Source organism: Ostrinia furnacalis, unplaced genomic scaffold (assembly GCF_004193835.3).
Source record: "Ostrinia furnacalis isolate ACB-3 unplaced genomic scaffold, ASM419383v2 OfSCF0570, whole genome shotgun sequence".
Classification (NCBI taxonomy): Eukaryota; Metazoa; Arthropoda; class Insecta; order Lepidoptera; family Crambidae; genus Ostrinia; species Ostrinia furnacalis.
The window spans coordinates 26,166-48,067 of NW_021130809.1; positions in this window are offsets into that span (position 1 = coordinate 26,166).

Below are 21,902 nucleotides of genomic sequence, written 5' to 3' on the forward strand. Positions count from 1 at the left end.
GCATTGAAATATTTAGGGTTTGATGATAAATTGTGTTAATATTATTGAATTGTAGACTTTTTCTACAATTATCGCTACTTACTGGAAAATATTGAGCATGAATGATGTAATTCTTTAGTTGAAAGATGATTTATAATCTCCTTAATTTTTTATTAACAGTAAGGGTACCATACTCTTAATAAATAAGGGTTCCGTTTTTTGGCATTTGGCTACGGAACCCTAAAAAGTAACTACATTCTGTTAGCTAGAAATATTTTTTCTCTGGTCTTGTCATAAGTATATCCTCAATATTATAAGCTAACTTGCCAAATCATCCCGCATCGACGTACATCTGCAATAGATTAATACCAGCAATCTAATACCCTGACAGGTGCGGTCGCGCGCCGCCTCAACACTTTAAACTTTGCGGCCCTCCCAGGCGGCTTTTTGTCGCCCCTGTAGGAAATTCAAACATGTAAATTGCTATTCGGATGTTTGCTATTGCATCACTGAAATAATAAAACAATAGATTTACCTAATGTAATTTTAAAATATCAACTAACGTAAGTAATTAAGTAGGAAATAAGTAGCAAGGAAAAAGACTTTGATCACTGAACGAAACTTAATTTGTAATCTTGATTTTAAAGGAAAAGTCGTAAGCTGAAAGTATGTGTGTTAACCTAATTTAATTAATTGATACAGATTCACGTACCGATAAATAATGAATCCGCGAGGTACGGCCAGCTGCTGCTAATCGCCCCCACCCGCGCTAGTGAGCCTCGCAGCGAACTAAAATTTTCTCTCGGCGGAACTTTGCAAACACCATTAAGTCAATCTGCTCGTTTTACAGATGTTATCGCGATATTAACCGCGGACGGCGCAATAAGGGGCCCGTGAACTTCACGTCAACTTGACGCGGCGCGGACGATACGTGACGTCATTCCGGTATGAAGGTAGTTTTCGAAAGTGAAACAAAGTTACGCGTTATTGCACACGCAGAAAACCAACGTGTCTGCACAAATATTAGTCTGTACAATAAGTATTAGTGGTATTAGTCTGTTAATCTTTCAACTAAGCAGAAATTTTCCATATTTATGTCCAATTTATACGAGTAGGTACCTATGTTAAATAGGTACTACAATGCTAATATTTCTTCAAAACTCTATCGATGATGGAACAGGATAGAACTAACGAACCATAAAATAGCCAATAAGCAAATCTGCGTTTATGTATCAGAGTGAGCGTTCAAAGGTTAAACATTACTAATATATCCCCAAAAGGGTGGTACGTTTGTTCGTCATAATTGGAGCCATCTCGACGAATTAATGGCCGCCGTCAGCCGCCGACCCGATGGATGACTAACGATTAGCTACTTCCATAATTTTGTTGCATGACACCGCAGTGAATAACAAATTGCTTTTTGTGAAAACTATGGACTTGACTGCGTTTTTTGTCAGCTGGCAAATTTTATTTTTTTAGGACTTAATAGTTTTCTATCATTACCTAATTGATTTTTTTAAGCTAGATGCTTTTGATACTCGAGTAGTAAAATAAAATGTTATGCCAATTTGCCTATAAAACTAAGTTTGTATTTATTTACTCCCATTTAAGATAAGTAAGAGTAATTTTTAGGTTCTTTAAATACACATAAAACATGATAAAAAATATACTGACTGCGCTCTATCTACTAGAGCCTATTAAACAGCAAAACACAGTAAATGACTTGTAACTTTTTTAAACTTTTGTTACAAAAGTGACAGATTTTTAATACTGATTAGTTATTGAAGCGTGAAATTCCGTTTGCTAGCCCGACTCCCACTTGACCTGTTTCTGAGTGCGGAGGGTCGCTCCGCTTTCAATTCCGGACGCGGGCCGCTCGTCTACATCTCACTATTTACGACCACCAGCAGCTTGATGCGAACATAGTTGCCCTAAAGTGTTTTATGGTTACCGTGGGCGCAATTGAAAAATGATACAATTTTATATTTTTTATTGAAATTTTGTATTGTGACCAAAAGTTAATCTTTAAGAATATACCTACCTGAAAGCTGAAAACGGATCTCCGCAAAGTTAAGCGAAGTTCAGTAAAATTTACCGGTCTACGCTATTCTATTCGTCAAATTTGTCAATAATAATTAAAGCATCCGTGAAAAGAACGTATTTATTTAGTAGCAACAAGCAAAAAATTCATTTTCGCAATAAAAGTAAAAAAATATTTTTTTCATAATTTTTTTGTCAGGGCTCGTAGACTCGTAGCAGACTACGGCTACGCAGCTACGTAGCTACGGCTACGGCGTAACCGCCCGTAGACGCGTAGCGCGTATCGGCGTAGCACCAGCTGCGAACAAATTGCTTACACCCGATAATGGCCTTTTCAATTTGAGAGGATTTGCAACTTGAGCTTTGAACAGACGTTGTAATACATTTGTAGATATTATACTATAGATTGAAATATTATAGGAGCTTTAGACTTGTTTTATACTTGATCATTGTGCGTCTAGCAGTTTAAAAAATTAATTTAATGAATGAGAACTATCGGTGTGTATAAAATTGTTTTAAATAAATTAAATAAACTATTAAACATTAACTATTTAAAATCAAATATACGGATAAATCATTAATGCTTTTATACCTCATTGCAGCATAATGTCATTCAAACATTCAAATGACACATTCAAACGTGCGTTCCGAATCGAGCTTTGCCGACTAAGCATACGATTAAGGTGTATTCACATAAGCCGCTTTCCCGGAGACACGTATAATCCTACCGAGACATAACGTAGATTGTATTACACGAGCCGGCCCGATAAACGGGGGCTTAATCCCGCCAGGATTTTTTCACACGTCCCCCGCAACTCCCCGAAAACTAATAAAGAAACCATCTAGCTGGCAGCTGAAGCTTGAAATGTATTTTTTATATAATTTACCGCGGATTGATTGCGCGGGAACCAACTGAACCACCCTATTTCGGGTTTAAGTTTGCAGCGTGTTGATAGCGCAGCGGTGACTCGATTAGATTAGAATATAGGTAAATATGAACTTTGCTGACACAATATTGGAAAGGATACATTGGCAACCGTGTAAGACATAAGTTTATGTCAGTAATACAATTGTTAAAATGTTATGTTAATAGTTCTTGAATCTTTAAACACAATATATAAACTAAAACCGTAACGGAGTCCTATGAGGTTATTAGGCGTGCAATTTTCTATTCCAAGAAGAAATATAGAACCTCTATTATAAAGGAAACCCACATAATAAATTGAATGTATCATATTTCAATTCTAACGGTGCATGGTACGTAACTGGGCATTTAGCGTACCTACCAATTAAGCGTAGCACTAATTATACACAGGGCTTTCAATGTTGCAGTGCGAGCTTTCACAACTAAATTGAATTGTTAATAATCTGTGCGTTGTATCGTAAACAAGCTGAGATTGGTCGTGAACGCTGCTCGCAGCGGGCTCGCTCGGTGACGTGAGGGCAGCGCTAATTACGTCACGTGTCACAGGCGCAAAACACGTCAACGCCGGACGCCGGACGTCGGACGTAGGCCGGCACATCGCCACGATTTTATCGATAAACGTGTACCCTATGTTATTATTTCTTAATACAGTGAGAGATTGTACTTATGTATTATGTTAAATGAATACAAAATGCTTTAATTTGTATTTTGCATTAATTTGCAAAAAGCGTAGTATAAAATATAATTGATGCTTACTGTGTGCAGGATTTTATAAATAAGGTCAGTGGACCTAGATAGTGACCCTACAAACTTTACACTATGGTGACTCTCAGCTCGTGTAACTATATTTGACAAACGATTAAATCATTGCATTAAAAATGATCGTAGATAACTATAAAGATTAAATTATTTTAACTACATTGCATTGCTCTACTTTATCTGAATGATACTCGATACTCGACCATTTATCTCGCAGCAAATTGGTGCCGCAATTAATAAAGTGTAAACTCCATATTATTCAAAATGAAATATAAATTTGTATTTTCAACACATGTCAGGGCGGGCGCCGCAACACATTACAGCACTAGGGCGGCGGTCGGCGCGCGTCCACCACACTGCAGTGTCACCGGCGGCCACTGCTGCAAAAACGTTCGGCAAAACGTTGGCAGCCGCCGACCGCAAACTGCATCCGACTACCCGCACTAGCGTAACTATGTTACGTTGTCGCTGCGGCCGACGCACCAATATTGTTTTGTCTGCATAATTTTCGAGCCGATTTTGCTTTTGCGTATGGCTATAGTTTGCAACTGTCATCATATTTTAAATGAATGTTCAGTGATATTGGTCGTTACTACAGCTCTGTTGCGTTGCAAGTAGACGTAGTATTATAAAACTGATTATCATACCAAACTCTAAAGCGACTGCTGCACTAGATGCCTGTCATGCTCGTTGCAAAACATTTCTTTAATAATTTCTAGTTATGCCAAAAGACTATAATTATAAGTCTGGAAAGGTTTATAAAAGCTTGCTCAATAGATCGATAGTGAATGAGGATTCAGATTTTAGAAAACATAGGTAAAAACCGACTGTATTCTGCAATTTATCCAGTCTTTGCGAGTACCCAGCGACTGAGCCAGGGAGGGTGCAGTAACGTCGCTTTGATTCTCACTCTAAATTGCATTACAGTTGGCGTGAAACGAGCGCCTCAAAGCCTTTTTCCTTTACCAGATGAAACTGTGTCGTTTTTATTTGATAGCTGTCGTCGGAAGGTAATTACAGTTCGCAGCATCTGTGTTTATTCTCTAGTGGTCCTCTCATCCTGTGCTATTCTATGACGGGTGAGTTGCTTTGCAAACGAAGTGTTTGTATAAAGTTGGATAAGGTTGGTTGGTATAGCATTGAAAGTTTCGTATTCTTGTACCTCCTTATTTTAAAAACATATGTTTAAACAAATTATATTTATATATATATATTTAACCTATTTTATCAGAGGCACGTCAATTATGATTCCAGTTTTTAATCATCAAGTGAGTGTGAGTGAAGCACTGATAGTTGTAAACCTCATTTTGAATTCCATCGAATCTTAACACTACCCTGTATCTTCATATTAGAGATATGCAAGTTCGTTCGCAAGTACCCGAATCTGTATACTAAACGAGATGGTAACATTAACAAATATCAACTTCGCGATAGAAATAAATTAGCACTACCGGCCTCCATAATGAAACACCACTCTTCTAGCCCATTAGTAATGTCCATTAAAATATACAACAAACTGCCAGATTACTTAAGAAATATGAAATATAATAAACACTTTCAAAACGATCTCAAAAATATACTAATAAAAAAATGCTATTACACTATAAAGGAATTTTTAGAAGATAAAAATATCAAATAGAATACATAAAATTAAATATCTAAAACAAATATAATATTAAAACAAATTACATAACCTATAATTAAATATATATTACAGTAATATTATATTACTTATAATATAATAATACACTGGATACAATAATTTAATATTTATTCTAATTAATAATATTTAAGAATCTAGTTTAATACAATAATAATAATTATTTTTTAAATTCCTCCTCTCCATTGTTGTTGTGCCCGACAGGGTTCATGGTGATCCAATTATATATTTAAGACCTAATGTACACTGTGAAATGCAATAAAGATTTGAGTATTTGAGTATTTGAGTCTTGATTGGCCTAAACGATTTTAAGTTTTTGATAAACAAGGAGTTTTTGAGAAGGTAAGGCAGGACTACGAACTGATCCTGTAATGGTTTATCCTTCCCTTTGAGGTGCGAAACTCTACATTGCACATATTTTTACAAGCTTTAAATTCAGTTAAAGTCAATATAGACTTTAACTGAATTTAAAACCAGTTCTACTCTACCGATTGAGCTGAAATTTGATGGCAATGCAAGATTATGGTACCATTGAGCTGGATGGAGTCTGGAGGGGGAAATAGGAACTTCTAAACGAAACGGCGGAATTGCATCTATACAGGGTGGAAACGATAAGTGATCTCATTCGATTATTTCTAAACTACACAAGATATCGAAAAACTGGTTACTGATCCCGAAAGAGCTTCACGAGCTCTTTCTAACGGTATCAGTAATAGGTTACAGAATTAACTGGATCTATCCGAAAATTCAATGTTTTCAGCCTCCATACTAAATGTATGCCAGCCACACAATATGAAAAGTGTAATTTTTTTATTAAATAATAAACACTTAAAATGAACTCGTAAATTGCATTCTTATTTAAAATTATTCATGGAAAACATTGGTTCTAGGCTTTACTTGCTATAATATTATCAAGACATGAGTGCCATGACTGTGGCAGTACTAAATGTATGGAAGTTGGAAACATTGAATTTTCGGATAGATCCAGTTTATTTTGTAACTTATTGTTGGTACCGTTGGATAGAGCTCGTGTAGCACTTTCAGGATCAGTAACCAGTTTTTGGATAGCTTGTATAGTTTTTAATATTAAGTGGTTTTACTAAATGTATGGAAGCTGGAAACATTGAATTTTCGGATAGATCCAGTTTATTTTGTAACCTTTTATTGGTAGCGTTGGATAGAGCTCGTGAAGCACTTTCAGGATCAGTAACCAGTTTTTCAATATCTTGCATAGTTTAGAAATAATCGAGTGAGATCACTTATCGTTTCCACCCTGTATGTATAGTTTGGGTTCGTTGAATTTGTCTATTTGAGCATTTTAGTGCTAGATGATGTCCAGGGTCCTGATGATGAAGTCAGGAAGTGGCCAGGAGCTGGCCATAGGAACTCCTAAACGAAACGGATGAAGCTTATCGAGCTTGAGTTCGTTGGATTTGTCTTCCCGAGCACTTGGGCCATGAGATTGAGAAACAACCAAAAAGTTTAAAATGAAGTTATAATCGCACATGGAATTTATTCCTCTTTTTTTCTGCAAGCTTTTTTTCGTTAAATTCTTTCGTAAATATTCGCATTAAAGCTTGTTTTTAAAAATGTTTTTTTTTTAATTATAATAATTATTTGACTGTTTGCAAACTTACCTACACTTGCAAACTACAAGTTTGCTATTTACTGAAATGTTACTGAAATAACTGTATAGATATTATGATGCATGAATATACTTTATAGATATTTTGAAGCATGTCCCATATAAATGAATTAGACATTTGTAAATCCGAAACAAACAAATAAACGTTTGTTTATGTACGTCTGTCTGAATTAATTTGCAACAATCTCGTGCCAGCGCGTATTCGGGGCCGCTGATTCAATTATGTCACGTTTGCAGCACAGCCGGCGAGGCGAAAAGACGGGGAAAAACGGAAAAATGCTGGCAGATCGCGTTGCCGATAAGTGGATGACTTCGCGCATGGTTTCGCGTCAAAGGGCGCGCAGCGAGGCGAACGCCGCGGCCCGCCCGCCCTGACCCGGGCGCCCTTAATAAAAGTGTTTAAACCCTGTCCAGTACGACACTACGCGATTACATCACATGTGAGCAAACATTGCGATGTTATCATTGAAAGGTGAAAATAACCATGCAACATTACATAACGACTCTTTAATTGCTCAAACGTCTTTAGTGATTAACTTAATCAACTAATGAGGGACACAACTTTGTCAAAGTACCACGATATAAACAATTTAAAAGACCATACAATAAAAGAAGATGTACCTACCTAAACCGATGGTTTTATGAATATATATTTTTTTTATTGCATATTATTAAGTGTTTACAATAATTAATAAGAACTTCATAATTTATAAGTTTAAATTAAAAAAAAGTTTACCTACACAAAATCGAACGAATCAAATCGTGGTTTGGTTATAACCACGCCATGGTTTGAGTATCGTCAACCATGTTATTATAGGGTCGCACCGGCGGTGTCGATTTTATTAGATATTAAAGGAGATAATACTTAAAAGTTTCACATGGACGTGTAAGCTGGTGTGAGCCCGGCGGCAGTAAAGCAAATCCTTTCCAAATTGCGCGCGATCACACGTCTGCCCCATACGTCGTTTGTCTATATTTTAAAAGAACGCGAGCGCCTCCACATAAAACAGATACGAGAGTCAGGACTTAGTATCCATTTGCCGAAATTGGCCTCGTTCAAGATAACAACAAGTTTTCGCACCCTCGCAAATAAATGTGCAATTCATACGTGAGTAAAATTCCGGCGGTGATACTCGACTTTACACTTTCGGCCTAATGTGTCATGGTTGAAAATCGTAGAGCAATTATCATTTTTAGCATATGTCATTGTAGATGCGTGGCCCTTATCAGATGTTGTTGGACAACATGCGGTGATCCGAAGTTCTTTCTCGTTAGAAAATACGCGAAGGTGTGAAAGTTGCTTTATTTTTTACGAAAAGTCGAGAACATTTTTGTAAATAAGTACTTAGGTGTATCTCAAATTGTAAACGTAGATACCTTACTCATAGTTTTAGTTTTTCTCACAAAAGGTTAGTTTCTTTTTATACATGACAAGGCAGGTTTGTAGGGGAGACCTAGGAGAGTTGTGACAATTTTTACTTTAGGGGCCATATCTCGCTCATCAAACATTCATCATCATCATCAAAACATTCCACAGCTATAAATCATATAAATTAGTGTAGCGTCGTTCCTTCTGTTTTCAAAACAATCACCAAAGTTAACTAAAGTGTTAGGGTTTCTAAGAAAATCACCAAAATCTTAGACCACTCCCTCTGTCACAACTCTCCTAGCACCGAGGTAAGTTGTGACAGGTACCGAGGTGAGTTGTGACAGCATTGTATTTCATCTATTAGATATAAAAAATACCATAATACTCAATCAAATATGATTTTTTAGCAAAAAAGTACTTTAATCATCCTTTAGTACCTACCAGTTAAAACAAATAAGGTACTTGATACAAATAAGGCCTACCTAACTTTAAATGCTAATATTTCAATAAATATTAACGCTAGTCAACAAAAACAAGGTTAATTAACTTCTTCCATCCTTTAATTTTAGCAATATTACAAAAAATAACACAATTTTTAACTAAATCTATTCAAAATAAGCAATTTACGAAACCACTGATTTTGGCTTTATTAAATCACCTACACGGAATAAGGCCTATATGATTCAAATGCCTGTAGACCTTAAAATTGAGGTTGTCTTAAACAAAATGCGGTCTTATAACATTAAACACGTCGATTTGTTTGCGTTATCAAAATTTTACATACCAAGTAAACAGAAATATACTGTATATCTCTAGATAAACTTAAATTCCACTTATTAAGAATAATACATAAATTATAGATAAAATAAAATATTCATAGTAACAAAGTAATGATTCCTTACTTAAATTATCAAAAAAAATATCAAAAACAAACAATATTTTTTTTTTGTATAGAGCTTATTAAAACACCGTGTTCGAATAAGGCCTACACATAAAACCTTTTAAATAAATCAGTTTAGGAACATCATTTAGTCTTGATTTTTTGTAAACAAAATGAGATCTCAATTTTTGTTAGAACCAGGGCATAAAAAGGCTTCTGAATCATCTTTACGAACTCCTACACAATCTATAAGATACCACCAAAAGCAGTCCTTTATGGTAGCATATCTGCTACATTGTCTTCGAGACAGGCATGATAATATCAGCTTTAATCCTTTAGAATTATACATACGGCTTTTTTTCTTATTTTTTATTGGTTTTGTATTTTGTTTCTTTTTTTTACAGGTTTAGTAATTTTTTTTTACTCTGTTTTCTTTTTATTTTCTGTGCTGTTAGTAACATTCTTATTAAATACATATTTAGTTACTCTTTGACTCATTTAGTTTAATGAATTTGTCCGTAACCAGGTGTTGACATAAGTATCCAATATGGCCTACCATGCTGAAATAAGGCCTAGGCCTTATTAGATATTTCGCTCTTGTTGTCTTTAAAAATTTACAAATAATGCATCTATAGCCAGTACTACAAATTAAGGTAATTATTAGCTAGTAAGAAATATTTAGAAACGATTACTAAAAAAAGCTTAATCTAAAACAGCGTTATTTTACCGAAAATTTAAGATGAAATCGCCAGATTTTTATAAGAGAGCACGAATTCACCCACCACCTTAGAAGAACGCGTGCCAATTGGTGCTGGGATCGTGGATCGGGACGCTCTTGCACTCTACCGGGTTGTAGGGCATATGAGTACGTGTCCTTGAAGTATTATCCCGGTTGGATTTGTTTATCTGTGTTTTCTGATGTATAGGCCTTATTAGAACGTAGGCCTTATTTGTATCAAGTACCTTAGTTATAGGATGTCGTTACACAGATTGAGCCACATTTCTCCAGATTTCATTTTTCTCCCACGACCCTGGATTTTTTTAATTATATGGGTCATTCCATAAAAATCTGTATATTTTCGACGTCATTTTGTCCGTAACTTTTTTAAGATGCTTTTGAATACTTTATTAGTGTAAATTATTGTTTATTAATTAATTATGTTATGTCTAAAAGGGCCAGTCACTTTATGCTTTATTTTAGGAGAAATTATAATTTTCATTTTTTTCATACTACATTACTCCAATATGACTTCTAATAAAGTATAAAACTTATAACCTTAAAATGTATAGATATGTTAATACACATAATGTAGTTGTTTTGTTATTATCACTATATAAAAAACATCATTCCCTAACTAGTAATTTAGTCCCAAGTGCCGTTTAAAGCTAGGGCCTGACGCTCTAGGGACTGACGATTTGGAGTAAAACTTAACACAAATGCAGGTTAACTTTATATTATAAGATGCTTAATACGATGTGCCGAAAATAGCCAAAAAACCACACGTAAATACTATTAAATTATATACAATTTCCTATTATAATCAATAAAGCTACTCAACTAGGGACTGACGAAGTGACTGGATTAACACATGTTTCCGCAACAACTGGCACGTTTGCACTTATTCAAAAAACGGCTACCGCAAAGCCAGTATGGTCTGAGGATAACTTCGTATCGTACTTTAAACTCAACTAAATGTCATTCACTCTAAATACATATTAAAGCGCAAAATTATAAAATCAGTGCGTGGCGAGGGAATGACGCTAAAAACTGTAGACTCTTTTTCAACTAAAGAAAATCAAATTATTGTTTATTGAAACCGCAAAATATTAATAGAATTTGGTGTAATATACATTTAAATAGATTATTCGTTAATTAAAACAAAGGATAAAGTTGATGTTTTTATAAATGTGGGTCCCAAAACACAAACTTTTGGAGTACGGACATGCCTAGGGAATGACGTTTTGGGTCATTCAAAAGGAATTTAAGATGTTTTAAAAATAGTTTCAAAAAATATAAATGGGTGATGAATAAAGCACATTGCGAGCTATTATTTAACAATTTTGGAATAAAATATTAACAAATATTTCATGTGAAATGTGGCGCGGACTAAGAGTTGACATATTTTTGTGGAATGACCCATATTTTTTAGCTAATATTATAGTCACTTAATATCTATAGTATTTTCTTTCTCTTCTATAAAAATAAAATAGTCGCGGTGGTATAATCCATAGACGGAGCTTCGCCTTCTGGGTTTACTTGATAAGCCTCTTTCTTCTTAATATATCTTGACAAGTTTAGATTGTAAGAGGTCGCAGCATTATCTTAAACTTTAACCCTTTAACCTAATCACTTCATAAGCTAGGTCCTAGATTTCGACTTTAGCAAGCAGTTCCACTATATGGCTTTCATGTATAGTTATTAGGCATTCTGAATCAAAAAAGTAACTGTATGCAATTATACAAATTATAAACCTACTAACACACAAAAAAAACATCTAAAAACATCGTGGAAATGGCCCATCAGAAAAATTAAGTAAGCTAGGAGAGTTGTGACAGGCTGTCACAACTCTCCTAGGTCTTTAAAATGACGACTTGGTTCGAATAATAATTTTTATTTTCTAAACACGATGCGCACACAAAAGATCAGTGCTACATTTTGAGACCTGAATAACCACGCAACTTGAGAAAAAATAACACAACAGTGCACATATACTAAAACATAATATAAATTGAAATAAAATTTTGAAGAAAAACTTACTTTTCGCATTTTTTTGTACACAGACGTCATATTTACGTAACCGTGCCTCTAGCGCCGCCCGCAGGTACTTAATCAAGAAGAGCGTCTTAAAAGCAACAAACAAGCGTTTTTACCAGCTTGCTAACTATATTAAGTAAGGAGAAATCGCCCTTGTCACAACTCACCTCTGTCACAACTCTCCTAGGTCTCCCCTATTTGACCGCAATCGCACCTGGTGTTTAGTGTATAAATCATTATGATCAGGTAATTTCGGATGGTGAATAAAACTGAGCTTTTGTAATCAAGGCCAGTGAAACTGATACTTGCATAATTATTGTAATAGGTAGATCTCCTGAAACTTAGATTAAAACATCACTTAACTCTATCCACTTTGAAACTGTAGCTGCGGAATCAATTTTTGCTTTTTCCACTCATAGGTATATTATATGCCGAATGCCTTTTCTTTCTAAAGTAAAGTATCTTATAACAGGCATGCATGCGATTACACGCTTGAGCGGGCAAAGAAAACTGGAAGCCCCGGGCACATTCTTCGCCGATATTGCATATCAGGTGAAACGAGCAAAGCAAACCACTACACGGTGAGATATATACAAGTTTGACTGCGTACGTTTTCGATCCGTAGAATATATAGCTCGTTTTACAGTACCTATTGTTGTAGGTACCTATTAACTGATGTATTAAGCATTTAAGATGCAATGTGAGATACATTTGTAAAAATTATTCAATATCCAAAGACGTTATTACGACATAAACGAAAGTGGAAAAAACCTATCAATGAAATTCAATAAAAAGTGATGGGGTTAGAACGAGTAAAAGATACAATACGATATAAAGAATAGTAGATCGCAATAAAGAGTTAACAGGACATCTCAACGAAGCTCGCGCTCCACCCCACACATCCTATAACTGTCATCTTGTCAAACTCTAGCACGCGGCAAATCCCCGCATTTCCATACTGCCATATTTTACGGCTCACCAGAGAAAATAAATAACAACGATAATATAAATATGAGCATTTCCCGAACTCCGCGTCTAGAGGAATTTACATATCAGTTGTTGACAGAAAAATCCCTAACACAAGTTAATGCTAGTTTAGGGGTTGAAATATCAATTTCGGCGGAGGTAAAGGTTACTGATGGAATTACTATAGCTTTGTTTGTCGACGCTGTTTTTATGGATGCATAGATGAATGAAAATATTTGTAAATCTACCACATATGCATCTTAATGTTAATTTCCTCTACAAATGTAATAAGCAAAGTACTTTTTAATTAAAATTACCTGCGTACTGAGGTTGTTCATGTGAGTAAGGTTGATGACATTAGTAACCATAATGTACTAATTGAACGTTAGCACCAATCTTGCAGCGGTGTTGAAATTGAGCTGTCTGGCCGCAAAGCCGCGCTCGAGCGATGTTCGATTGTGGGTGATGGATGTAGGTAGGGGTCATTTGCGCCTACCCTCTGCAGCCACCAAATGTACGGATTGTGTCAGTAGACAGTGTAACATACGATTTTGGTTCAAATTCATGCTACATCTCTACTTTACATCTCATCTCCAGTGCATACTCGTAGAATTTAATAGTACCTACTTACCTACCTAAACTGTTATCTTCTTTCCTAGTAAATATTTCCTTTCAAGAATTTTTCTAATTTCACTATATTAATGATCATGTTGAGTGTCGTTATTTTTGTCGTATTCGAAAAGGAAATCTAAAAGTCGTCGATACCCGTAGCTCTATGTATGCGACTCTTGATAAATTGTTTGTTTTATTACAAGCTTGTTAAACACTTGTTTAAAGTGACGTTCAGTATGTAAATGTTATTTTAAATTACTGTTCAATGGCTGTGTAAGTTTTTATTAATAAGGGGGTTCCAAAATGCAATGTCTATTATTAGTGCTTTTATTAAAGTTTGGCATAACTAGGTAATCTGAAACTAATTAGGTAGCCTACCTAGCTTTAGAGCTTCGACAGGTATCTACCTAAACAAGTACCTACTAAGAAAAAACATTAATTATAGGAATTTATCTTTCCTTAGGTAATTTAACTAGCTTCAAACCGCGGTCTCGCCCTTTTGAATTTCAGTTTGAGGATTTTACAGTTATTATCAAAAATCAAAAGTACCTATTAATGAATTTTCACATTTGAAATGGATTGATTGAAGATAGTAACTTTCATCCTATATTCAAAATTATCCTTCTTAAGAATTATTTAGACATACCTAGTTAATAATATTAATTAACTTAAAGACGCCTTTATGACGCCGTCAATACAGACCTTTGCCATAATATGTAGGACTAGCTTTCCGCCCGCGGCTTCTTCCGCGTGGAATTTTGTATGTCACACAAAAACTTTTTGTGTGACAACGGTTTTTGAAACCGGGACTCAAACTATCTCTTTGCCAAATTTCATCAAAATCGGTTCAGTGGTTTAGGCGTGAAAGCAAGACAGACAGAGTTACTTTCGCATTTTATAATATTAATATAGATAGTATAGAATCTATACTATAGATTCATCGGCTCAATTATGGCCACACAGTTCGCGGGAAATAGTAGGTGCAGCTGACATATTTAGGCTAATTGAATAATCAATAATGTCTGCCGGTATCTAATACCTAGGTATTACCGGCAGACATAATATATATTATTATAGATATTATTATATACCTAGTTATTAGCTGCTAGCAGCTAATAACTCTTAGGCTGAGTTGCACCAGCTTGCTTTAACCGTAACTATAACAATAACCGTCGTTTTTGTATGGAGTTTGACAGATCTTAGACGTTTGTTAAAATTGAAGTAAGGTGGTGCAAACTCATCCTTAATCAATCGATAGTATTTTTTTTTTTAAAGATTATTAGTAATTTGTTATTACACAAATTACTAATACTCCCGTTAGCCCCTCGTACTAAGCTAAATACGCTTGTTATCACGAGTGAGCTCACCACAATAGTCGAGCGGCGGCGGGGACCGAACCCGCGTTCCCCGGATCACGAGTCGGCCAGTCCGACCCCTTCACCGTTCGGCTATCGTGGCTTCGTAAATTAAGTCGTGACTCGGCCGTTAAGACTAATTTTTAATCAGTATAAAAAAATATGTTTCATGTACAGTCGCCATCGCATCAGGCTGCATATTTTTGTTGCAAAATCAAAACTTTTAAGACTTTTAATACATACAGTATGCCCGGGGCAGTAGTGATCAAACTTTAAGGGCGTGATCTATGGACAATTTTATCGAAGAAAATACTTCAAATCTGGGGCTTGACCCAGCTCTCGCCAAATTTAAGTTTTTTATTTTTAGAATTCACCTCTTCCCTTAAAAATAAGCGACAGCATGGGCACCTTGATAGCTAACAAAAAGATTTATCTATACTAATATTATAAAGCTGAAGAGTTTGTTTGTTTGTTTGGTTGAACGCGCTAATCTCAGGAACTACTTGACCGATTTGAAAAATTCTTTTTGTGTTGGATAGCCTGTTAATCACTGAAGGCTATATATCATCACGCTAAGACCAATAGGAGCGGAACACCAATGAAGAATGTTTCAAATCAGTGATTTTTTCCTTTTGAGAGCTGACGCTGCGTAAACGGTTATAGTTGCGCAAAAATCATGTAGTAATCAATCTTTAAAAGTTCTACAAAAAAGTCCGCGACAGCATATGTCTATCTTTTAAGGTTGGCTCACTGTAACCTTTTTTCGGCCATTCTCACGATTAGGCGTTCTCAGCCTAATTACCATATTATTTTTGAAATTTGGCTTAATTGACTTAAACGTATTTAAATATAAAACACATGAAAAGTACGAATTTAAAAATCGTAAAGGCGTCAAATTATTCAAAGCGGTTTTCGCGTAAATGAGATCCAAAAATTTTATGGTCACGGTAATTAGATAAGGCTAATACTTAATCTAACGGTAATTAGAAAATATATGTAAAATAGCAAAAAAAACAACATCATGCATTGATAAATTTTTACACAAATAATAGCGTCATATAAAAAGCTGTAGGTACTCTTAATAGCCCTTTGCAAAAAGAAGAACACTAATTTCTATTATTTATTGTATCATTATATTTTCAGTATACTGCAAGAATCGAGGCTATAACAGGAACACTTAGTTTCAGCAAGAAGGGGCTATGTGTCACATTTAAAATGAGAGCATTTAGCTGAATCAGAATCTGAATTTTGCAATTTGCTTTAAATGTGGTACAAACGATGGATACAGATAATGGATCAGGAAATTTGACTTTTTGGATATGCATAAATCGAAAAATGTATTAATGATATTAGTGTTTTTTCCTCTTTTTAATCTATCTGTGAGCAGCCATCACCGAAAATGAAAATATTTATTGCCAGAAATAGTATTATTTTAATTAAACTTACCGGAACAAACTCTGTAGGGATTGCACATTTTTTCAACGTGATTCTGGCTCCAATTTTTCGAAAACATTTACTATCAAAATGTTTGCTACATAAAGTGGCATATTTAGTTGGAATCCAATTTGGACGATTAATTAATTTGAGCCATGTTTTTCTTACATCTTCGTTAGTCGGAAATCTGAAAGATACTTTACTAATTAGTACCTATTATAATAGTCAGAAACTCATATTATTACATTCCCAGGTGACTGTGATAGACAGTGCACAAAATATATTTATCGATTGTGGTACAGCCCTAGTGTAAAACGAAAATTATTTCTTTACACAAAATATTCATAAATTCTGGATTATGTGCATGAAATCTTTGCTTACAACTTAAATTAATGTTTAAAGAACATAATTATCACACTTAGTGCTTAAAATTCTAAGCGCATTCACAAAAATAAAGCTAAAGTTTGGAGGTGTCGATTTCAATAAATTTACCTGTGAAATTAATATTTTGCGGGATTATTTCTCTGGTTTACATCACAATCAAGGACGGAACAGGTCACCATTGTATTACAATAAAAAAATTCCAAAACTATACAGGATTTTACGAAATTTTTAGAAAAAACTGTGATTTGAAATTCTGCTTTGTGCCTCTATGTGTCACTGCCTGTCAAATCTTTTGCAAAAATGGTTCTATTGACGTGACGATGATAGCATCACACATCTCTTTTTATCACACACGGTTGCAGATAGTGACATCTCGCTCGCTCATTCTTTGTTGCTCTATTCCGAAGGAATATTAACTTTATGGAAGGGACACCGGACATTAAAACACGACGCATTTTTAAAACAAAAACAAAAGTAACAAGTTAAGAACAAGAAACAAAAAAAAAAGAACAGTAACATAACACAGACAATAAATAATTCAAAGTGGCCAATTTGGTGTTAACCAAAAAAAAAAACAAAACAAAAGCAGTTTTAAAGCATTTGCACACTATACGGAAGATTGTCCGAGTCGAACCGCCATCCATCGCGCCACCAGTCCGCACACCGAAGTATGGGCGACGCACGACTGCGAATGGGAGAAAGTAACCGAGTAGGTGTTTACACTATTTGCGACCCGGCCAGCGGGAGTCCCGCATAGTGTATGGGATAACGAGATTGCATAGTATGACAGTCATGCCGCGGGCACCTGCTCGCCCTGTTTTTAAACTCATTTTCGAAACTATACGCACGCGGGCGCCCCGCGATATTTTTAGCGCAGGCCCTTGAGGTAGCGGGAGTTGTCTTGAGGAAAAGCTGTTTCTCGCACGGCCAGTGGCATGCTGGAAGCTTGGTGATTCTAGCACCCGTAGGAAAATAAAAAAATATTGTTTACCAATAAATACTGCGGTAGATGTAGTTTTCGATGAGTGCATTACCGCAGCAAAATTTTTATAGTGGACAAATTTCTGCTCACGATGGACTAATTATCTGCTATACTCTCGACTCTCTAAAGCACAACATTTTGCTGCGGTAATGCACTCGTTTTCGATTTCGTTGTAAAAAGATAATAACTTCCACCGAGTAACTTTCACCGGATCAAAGGCCGAGCTGTATATTCATAAAACATAACAAAATTTTATTTTCATGTTTATAAACCTTTAAAATTTGTATATTTTGTAAATATTCAAACATTTAGATAATGACGTTAAAAACCATTTAAAAATCCTATGAGAACGTTTTCGACTTCTACGCGGACGAAGTCGCGGGCAAAAGCTATTTGTAAAATTTAGACTAAATTATTAAAAATCATTATTCCACGCGGACGAAGTCGCGGGCACAGCTAGTTATTTTATAAGCCTAGGCGCGGACCACCGATTTTTTATCGGCCGATAGTTTAGTCGGGCAGTTTTAATCAGTACGGGGATATACGAATTACGTACGTAATTACGTTACGTAATTATAGAAGTTCGCACATTACACCGATTGATTCTTCATACATTACAAATTAGATTCGGGCCAAACTATCGGCCGACTAAAAATCGGTGGTCTGCGCCTAGGCTAACACATTTTAAGAGAGCGAGGATGGATTTAAGTAAAAAGCATGACTTTTTACTGAAAATTTAATAAGATTGGTCTACCTCAATTAGTTACAACGTTATTGTTGAACGTAAGAGAAACACGCATGTTCCTGCAGAAGATAGTGACTTAATCCTTTTCAGCCAGACGGCAAAAAAAAAACATCTTAATCAATGCATCCTGTATTTCCTTATAACAGGGGCCGCGAATGCACCACGGCCTTTGCAAAAGGCTCCAGCGGCGATTCAGTAGGTACGCCCTCGAGGAAATGGTGCAGCCGGTGCCAGAGGCTGAAGCAGATTGTGAGTACATCTTGTCACCATAGGTGTGTCAATACGGCCGGTTGGACTGGTGGAGTGTACTGGACATTATACGAACTTACGTGCCGCGGCGGCGGCCGCCGACCGCTAAGTCTAGAGGTTTTCTTAAAATTGCTTGATTTTTGACGTTTGTTATAGTTAAAGTAAGATAGTGCAATCCAGCCGTGATCACAAATGCAGTCGGAGGCATCAAATACATATCATCAACAAAAGAACTAATCATTGATTTCATAAGTGTAGTAGATATGTCATACATTGCTGTTTGGAAACGATAAGTGATCTCACTCGATTATTTCTAAACTATACAAGATATCAAAAAACTAGTTACTGATCCTGAAAGTGTTTCATGAGTTCTATCAAACGGTATTAATAACAGGATACAGAATAAACTGGATCTGTCCAAAAATTCAATGTTTCCTTCTTCCATACATTTAGTACTACCATGTAGGTACCTAAGTACCATTGGTATTAGATGTTGGGATTAGATCGGAATAGATCCCACAGTCATTACACTCATCTCTTGATAAAGCCTAAAACCCATGATTTACAAGAATATTTTTCAATAAGAATGCAATATACGAGTTTATTTTAAGTTTATTATTTAATAAAAAAAATTACACCTCTGAATATGTGCCTGGCATTTAGTATGGAAGCTGGAAACATTGAATTTTCAGATATATCCTGTTAATTCTGTAACCTATTATTAATACCGTTTGATAGAGCTCGTGAAGCACTTTCAGGATAACCGGGTTTTTCAATACCTAGTATAGTTTAGAAATAGTCGAGTGAGATCACTTACCGTTTCCACCCTGTATAGTTTTAAACATGATGGTAATCTAGACAGTTCAATGAGAGCAGACGAGATTAAGATTAAGACCATAATCACATCGCATCAAGTCCATCATCAAGCATAATCAACAGCAGCAGAATAATATTATTAACAGAATCAATTTTAATTGTATTATTGAAAACTAGCCACAGTGTCCGATAGAGCAATCGTGGGGCATGCATTTTTGACATTTAACATAGATTTTGTATTTAAAACTATGATCTATGGACATCAAATACTTAATATCTGTCAAAAAAATAATTGTAAAGTAATTTCTCACCACAGCGTGCGTCACAACTTATTATATTAATATGTACCTATTTAAAATTATACCTAAGTAGGTAATTGAATGTAAATGAGAGTCATAATATAATGAGCAGGCACTTATCATTATCAAATGGACATTACTTATGCCTAGATGAGTGTATCTGTGTGGCAATCAATTAATAAATTACACTCATAACTTATTACAGGCTGTTATTGACTTCATGTTGTATAAAAATGGAGAACTGAGTGATAGTAGCATCAGTTCGCAACTAGCTCACGAATAAGGAACATTATACGAGTAAAAATACATAATCCTATAAGTACAAAATGGTGTACAAACTTATCATTTTGAGTGTTATTATCGCAGTTGTGGCTGCTGAGCCCCTATCGAGGTTTTCGGCTAAGAGTGACTTGGATACTTCGGATAGCAGTCAAGAGAACCAACAGCTATCCCGAGTGCTACCGGGCGTGTCTTCTTTGATACTGGATATCGTCAATGCTTTGGTCGGAGTTAAGTTCACGGCGCTTACCCTCGGTGTCTTCGTCATCGAGTGGCTTGTGGCGAACTTAGTCGTCATTATCCTCGGAGCTGCAGCTGCCGTCGGCTTTTGCAAATTCACAGGAAAATGCCACTTAAATTATGAAGAGTATGAACCAGTATCCCAGTTTAGAAACTTCGTAACACCCGAAAACTTGGAAACAGCTGAACAGTTCTTCATTAGTGCTGTGGAGAAGTATGCTGAGAAGAAACGGCAGTCAATATAATGTATAACACTTTACTATTTAATGTCCTACTTACTAATTGTTTAAATTATTCTTAGATTTATAAATAAATTATTTATTTAAATGGAAAAGACGTTTTATTATTTTTTGTTGATGTTGGATAGCGCTATTTGTAGGGAAGTAGTAGGGTCGACCCATTCCTTAAGTTTAAATGTAACCTATTTTGCTTCACTGGAAGAGCTAAGATTGTTATTCAATTAATAAAAAAAAACATCAATACAAGGGCTTGGACAGACATAGGTTCACAGTTACATACACTTTATAATACATAGTTTAACTCTAGAAACATAAAACCGTCGAAAGTGTGGTATATCTACATAAGTGTAGGTGATTTCAATAGTAGGTAATACAAGAGTAATATTATGTAAGCAGGACAGATATGTACCATCATAGACTGCATCCCACTTAACATCAGGTGCGATTGTGGTTAAATACCTGCCTTGTCATGCATAAAAAAAAGGTAGGTATATCACCTGAGAAGTTAGGTTATTTTTTTTTGTAATAGAGGCTGACAAAAGCGATCCAGCTTCTTTCGCTGCTTCTTATCAGTTTATTGCCCTGAAACAGTTGTAGGTTTAATTAAACTTAGGACATGTCTGACTTGACAGTACCTATTCGCAGAAGATAAGACGACTTTACCTGGAAATTTGGAAATTGTAGTGTAAAACATACAATTGTTTACTGTACTTCTCTCATTTTAGTAAACAAAATCCATATATTTTTACTAGAAAGTTAAGCTTGAAAATGGATATCTTCCTTTCTGGCTGCGCTCGGGTCGAGATTAAAATTCCAATATCACTGAGCGTTGGCAAAAAGTAAAATAGATACTTATTCGAGGTTGTTGTTGCTTTGGCGGTCTGTAATGGCGTGAGGGCGGGCCCCGTATATTTTCAGCTGGGCGGAGTCAAAGAGAAAAATCCGCCTTTCGTAAGCCACGCCCACCACTTCTCGCTTTTCCAGGCCAATTCCACTTATTTTGCTTTCATTAGATGAGCGTGTATGTAACGTGCACGTTTGCGTACCCCCCTTAACTAATGCCAGCCATTAGGGGGCTGGGAGCTTTTATGTGCGTCACATTTTTCATAAAGCGGTAAATCGTTTGTTACAAACAATGTCTGGTAGTAAAATAAACATATTCAAAGTTTACAGCAGCGAGAACTGGAATGGGAATATTAATATGAATAAGTACAATTTGGTGACCTACTGTACCGGTGTTATGACAAAATAAGGTACCAAGAATGGTGGAGCAAATAGCAAAGTATAGAT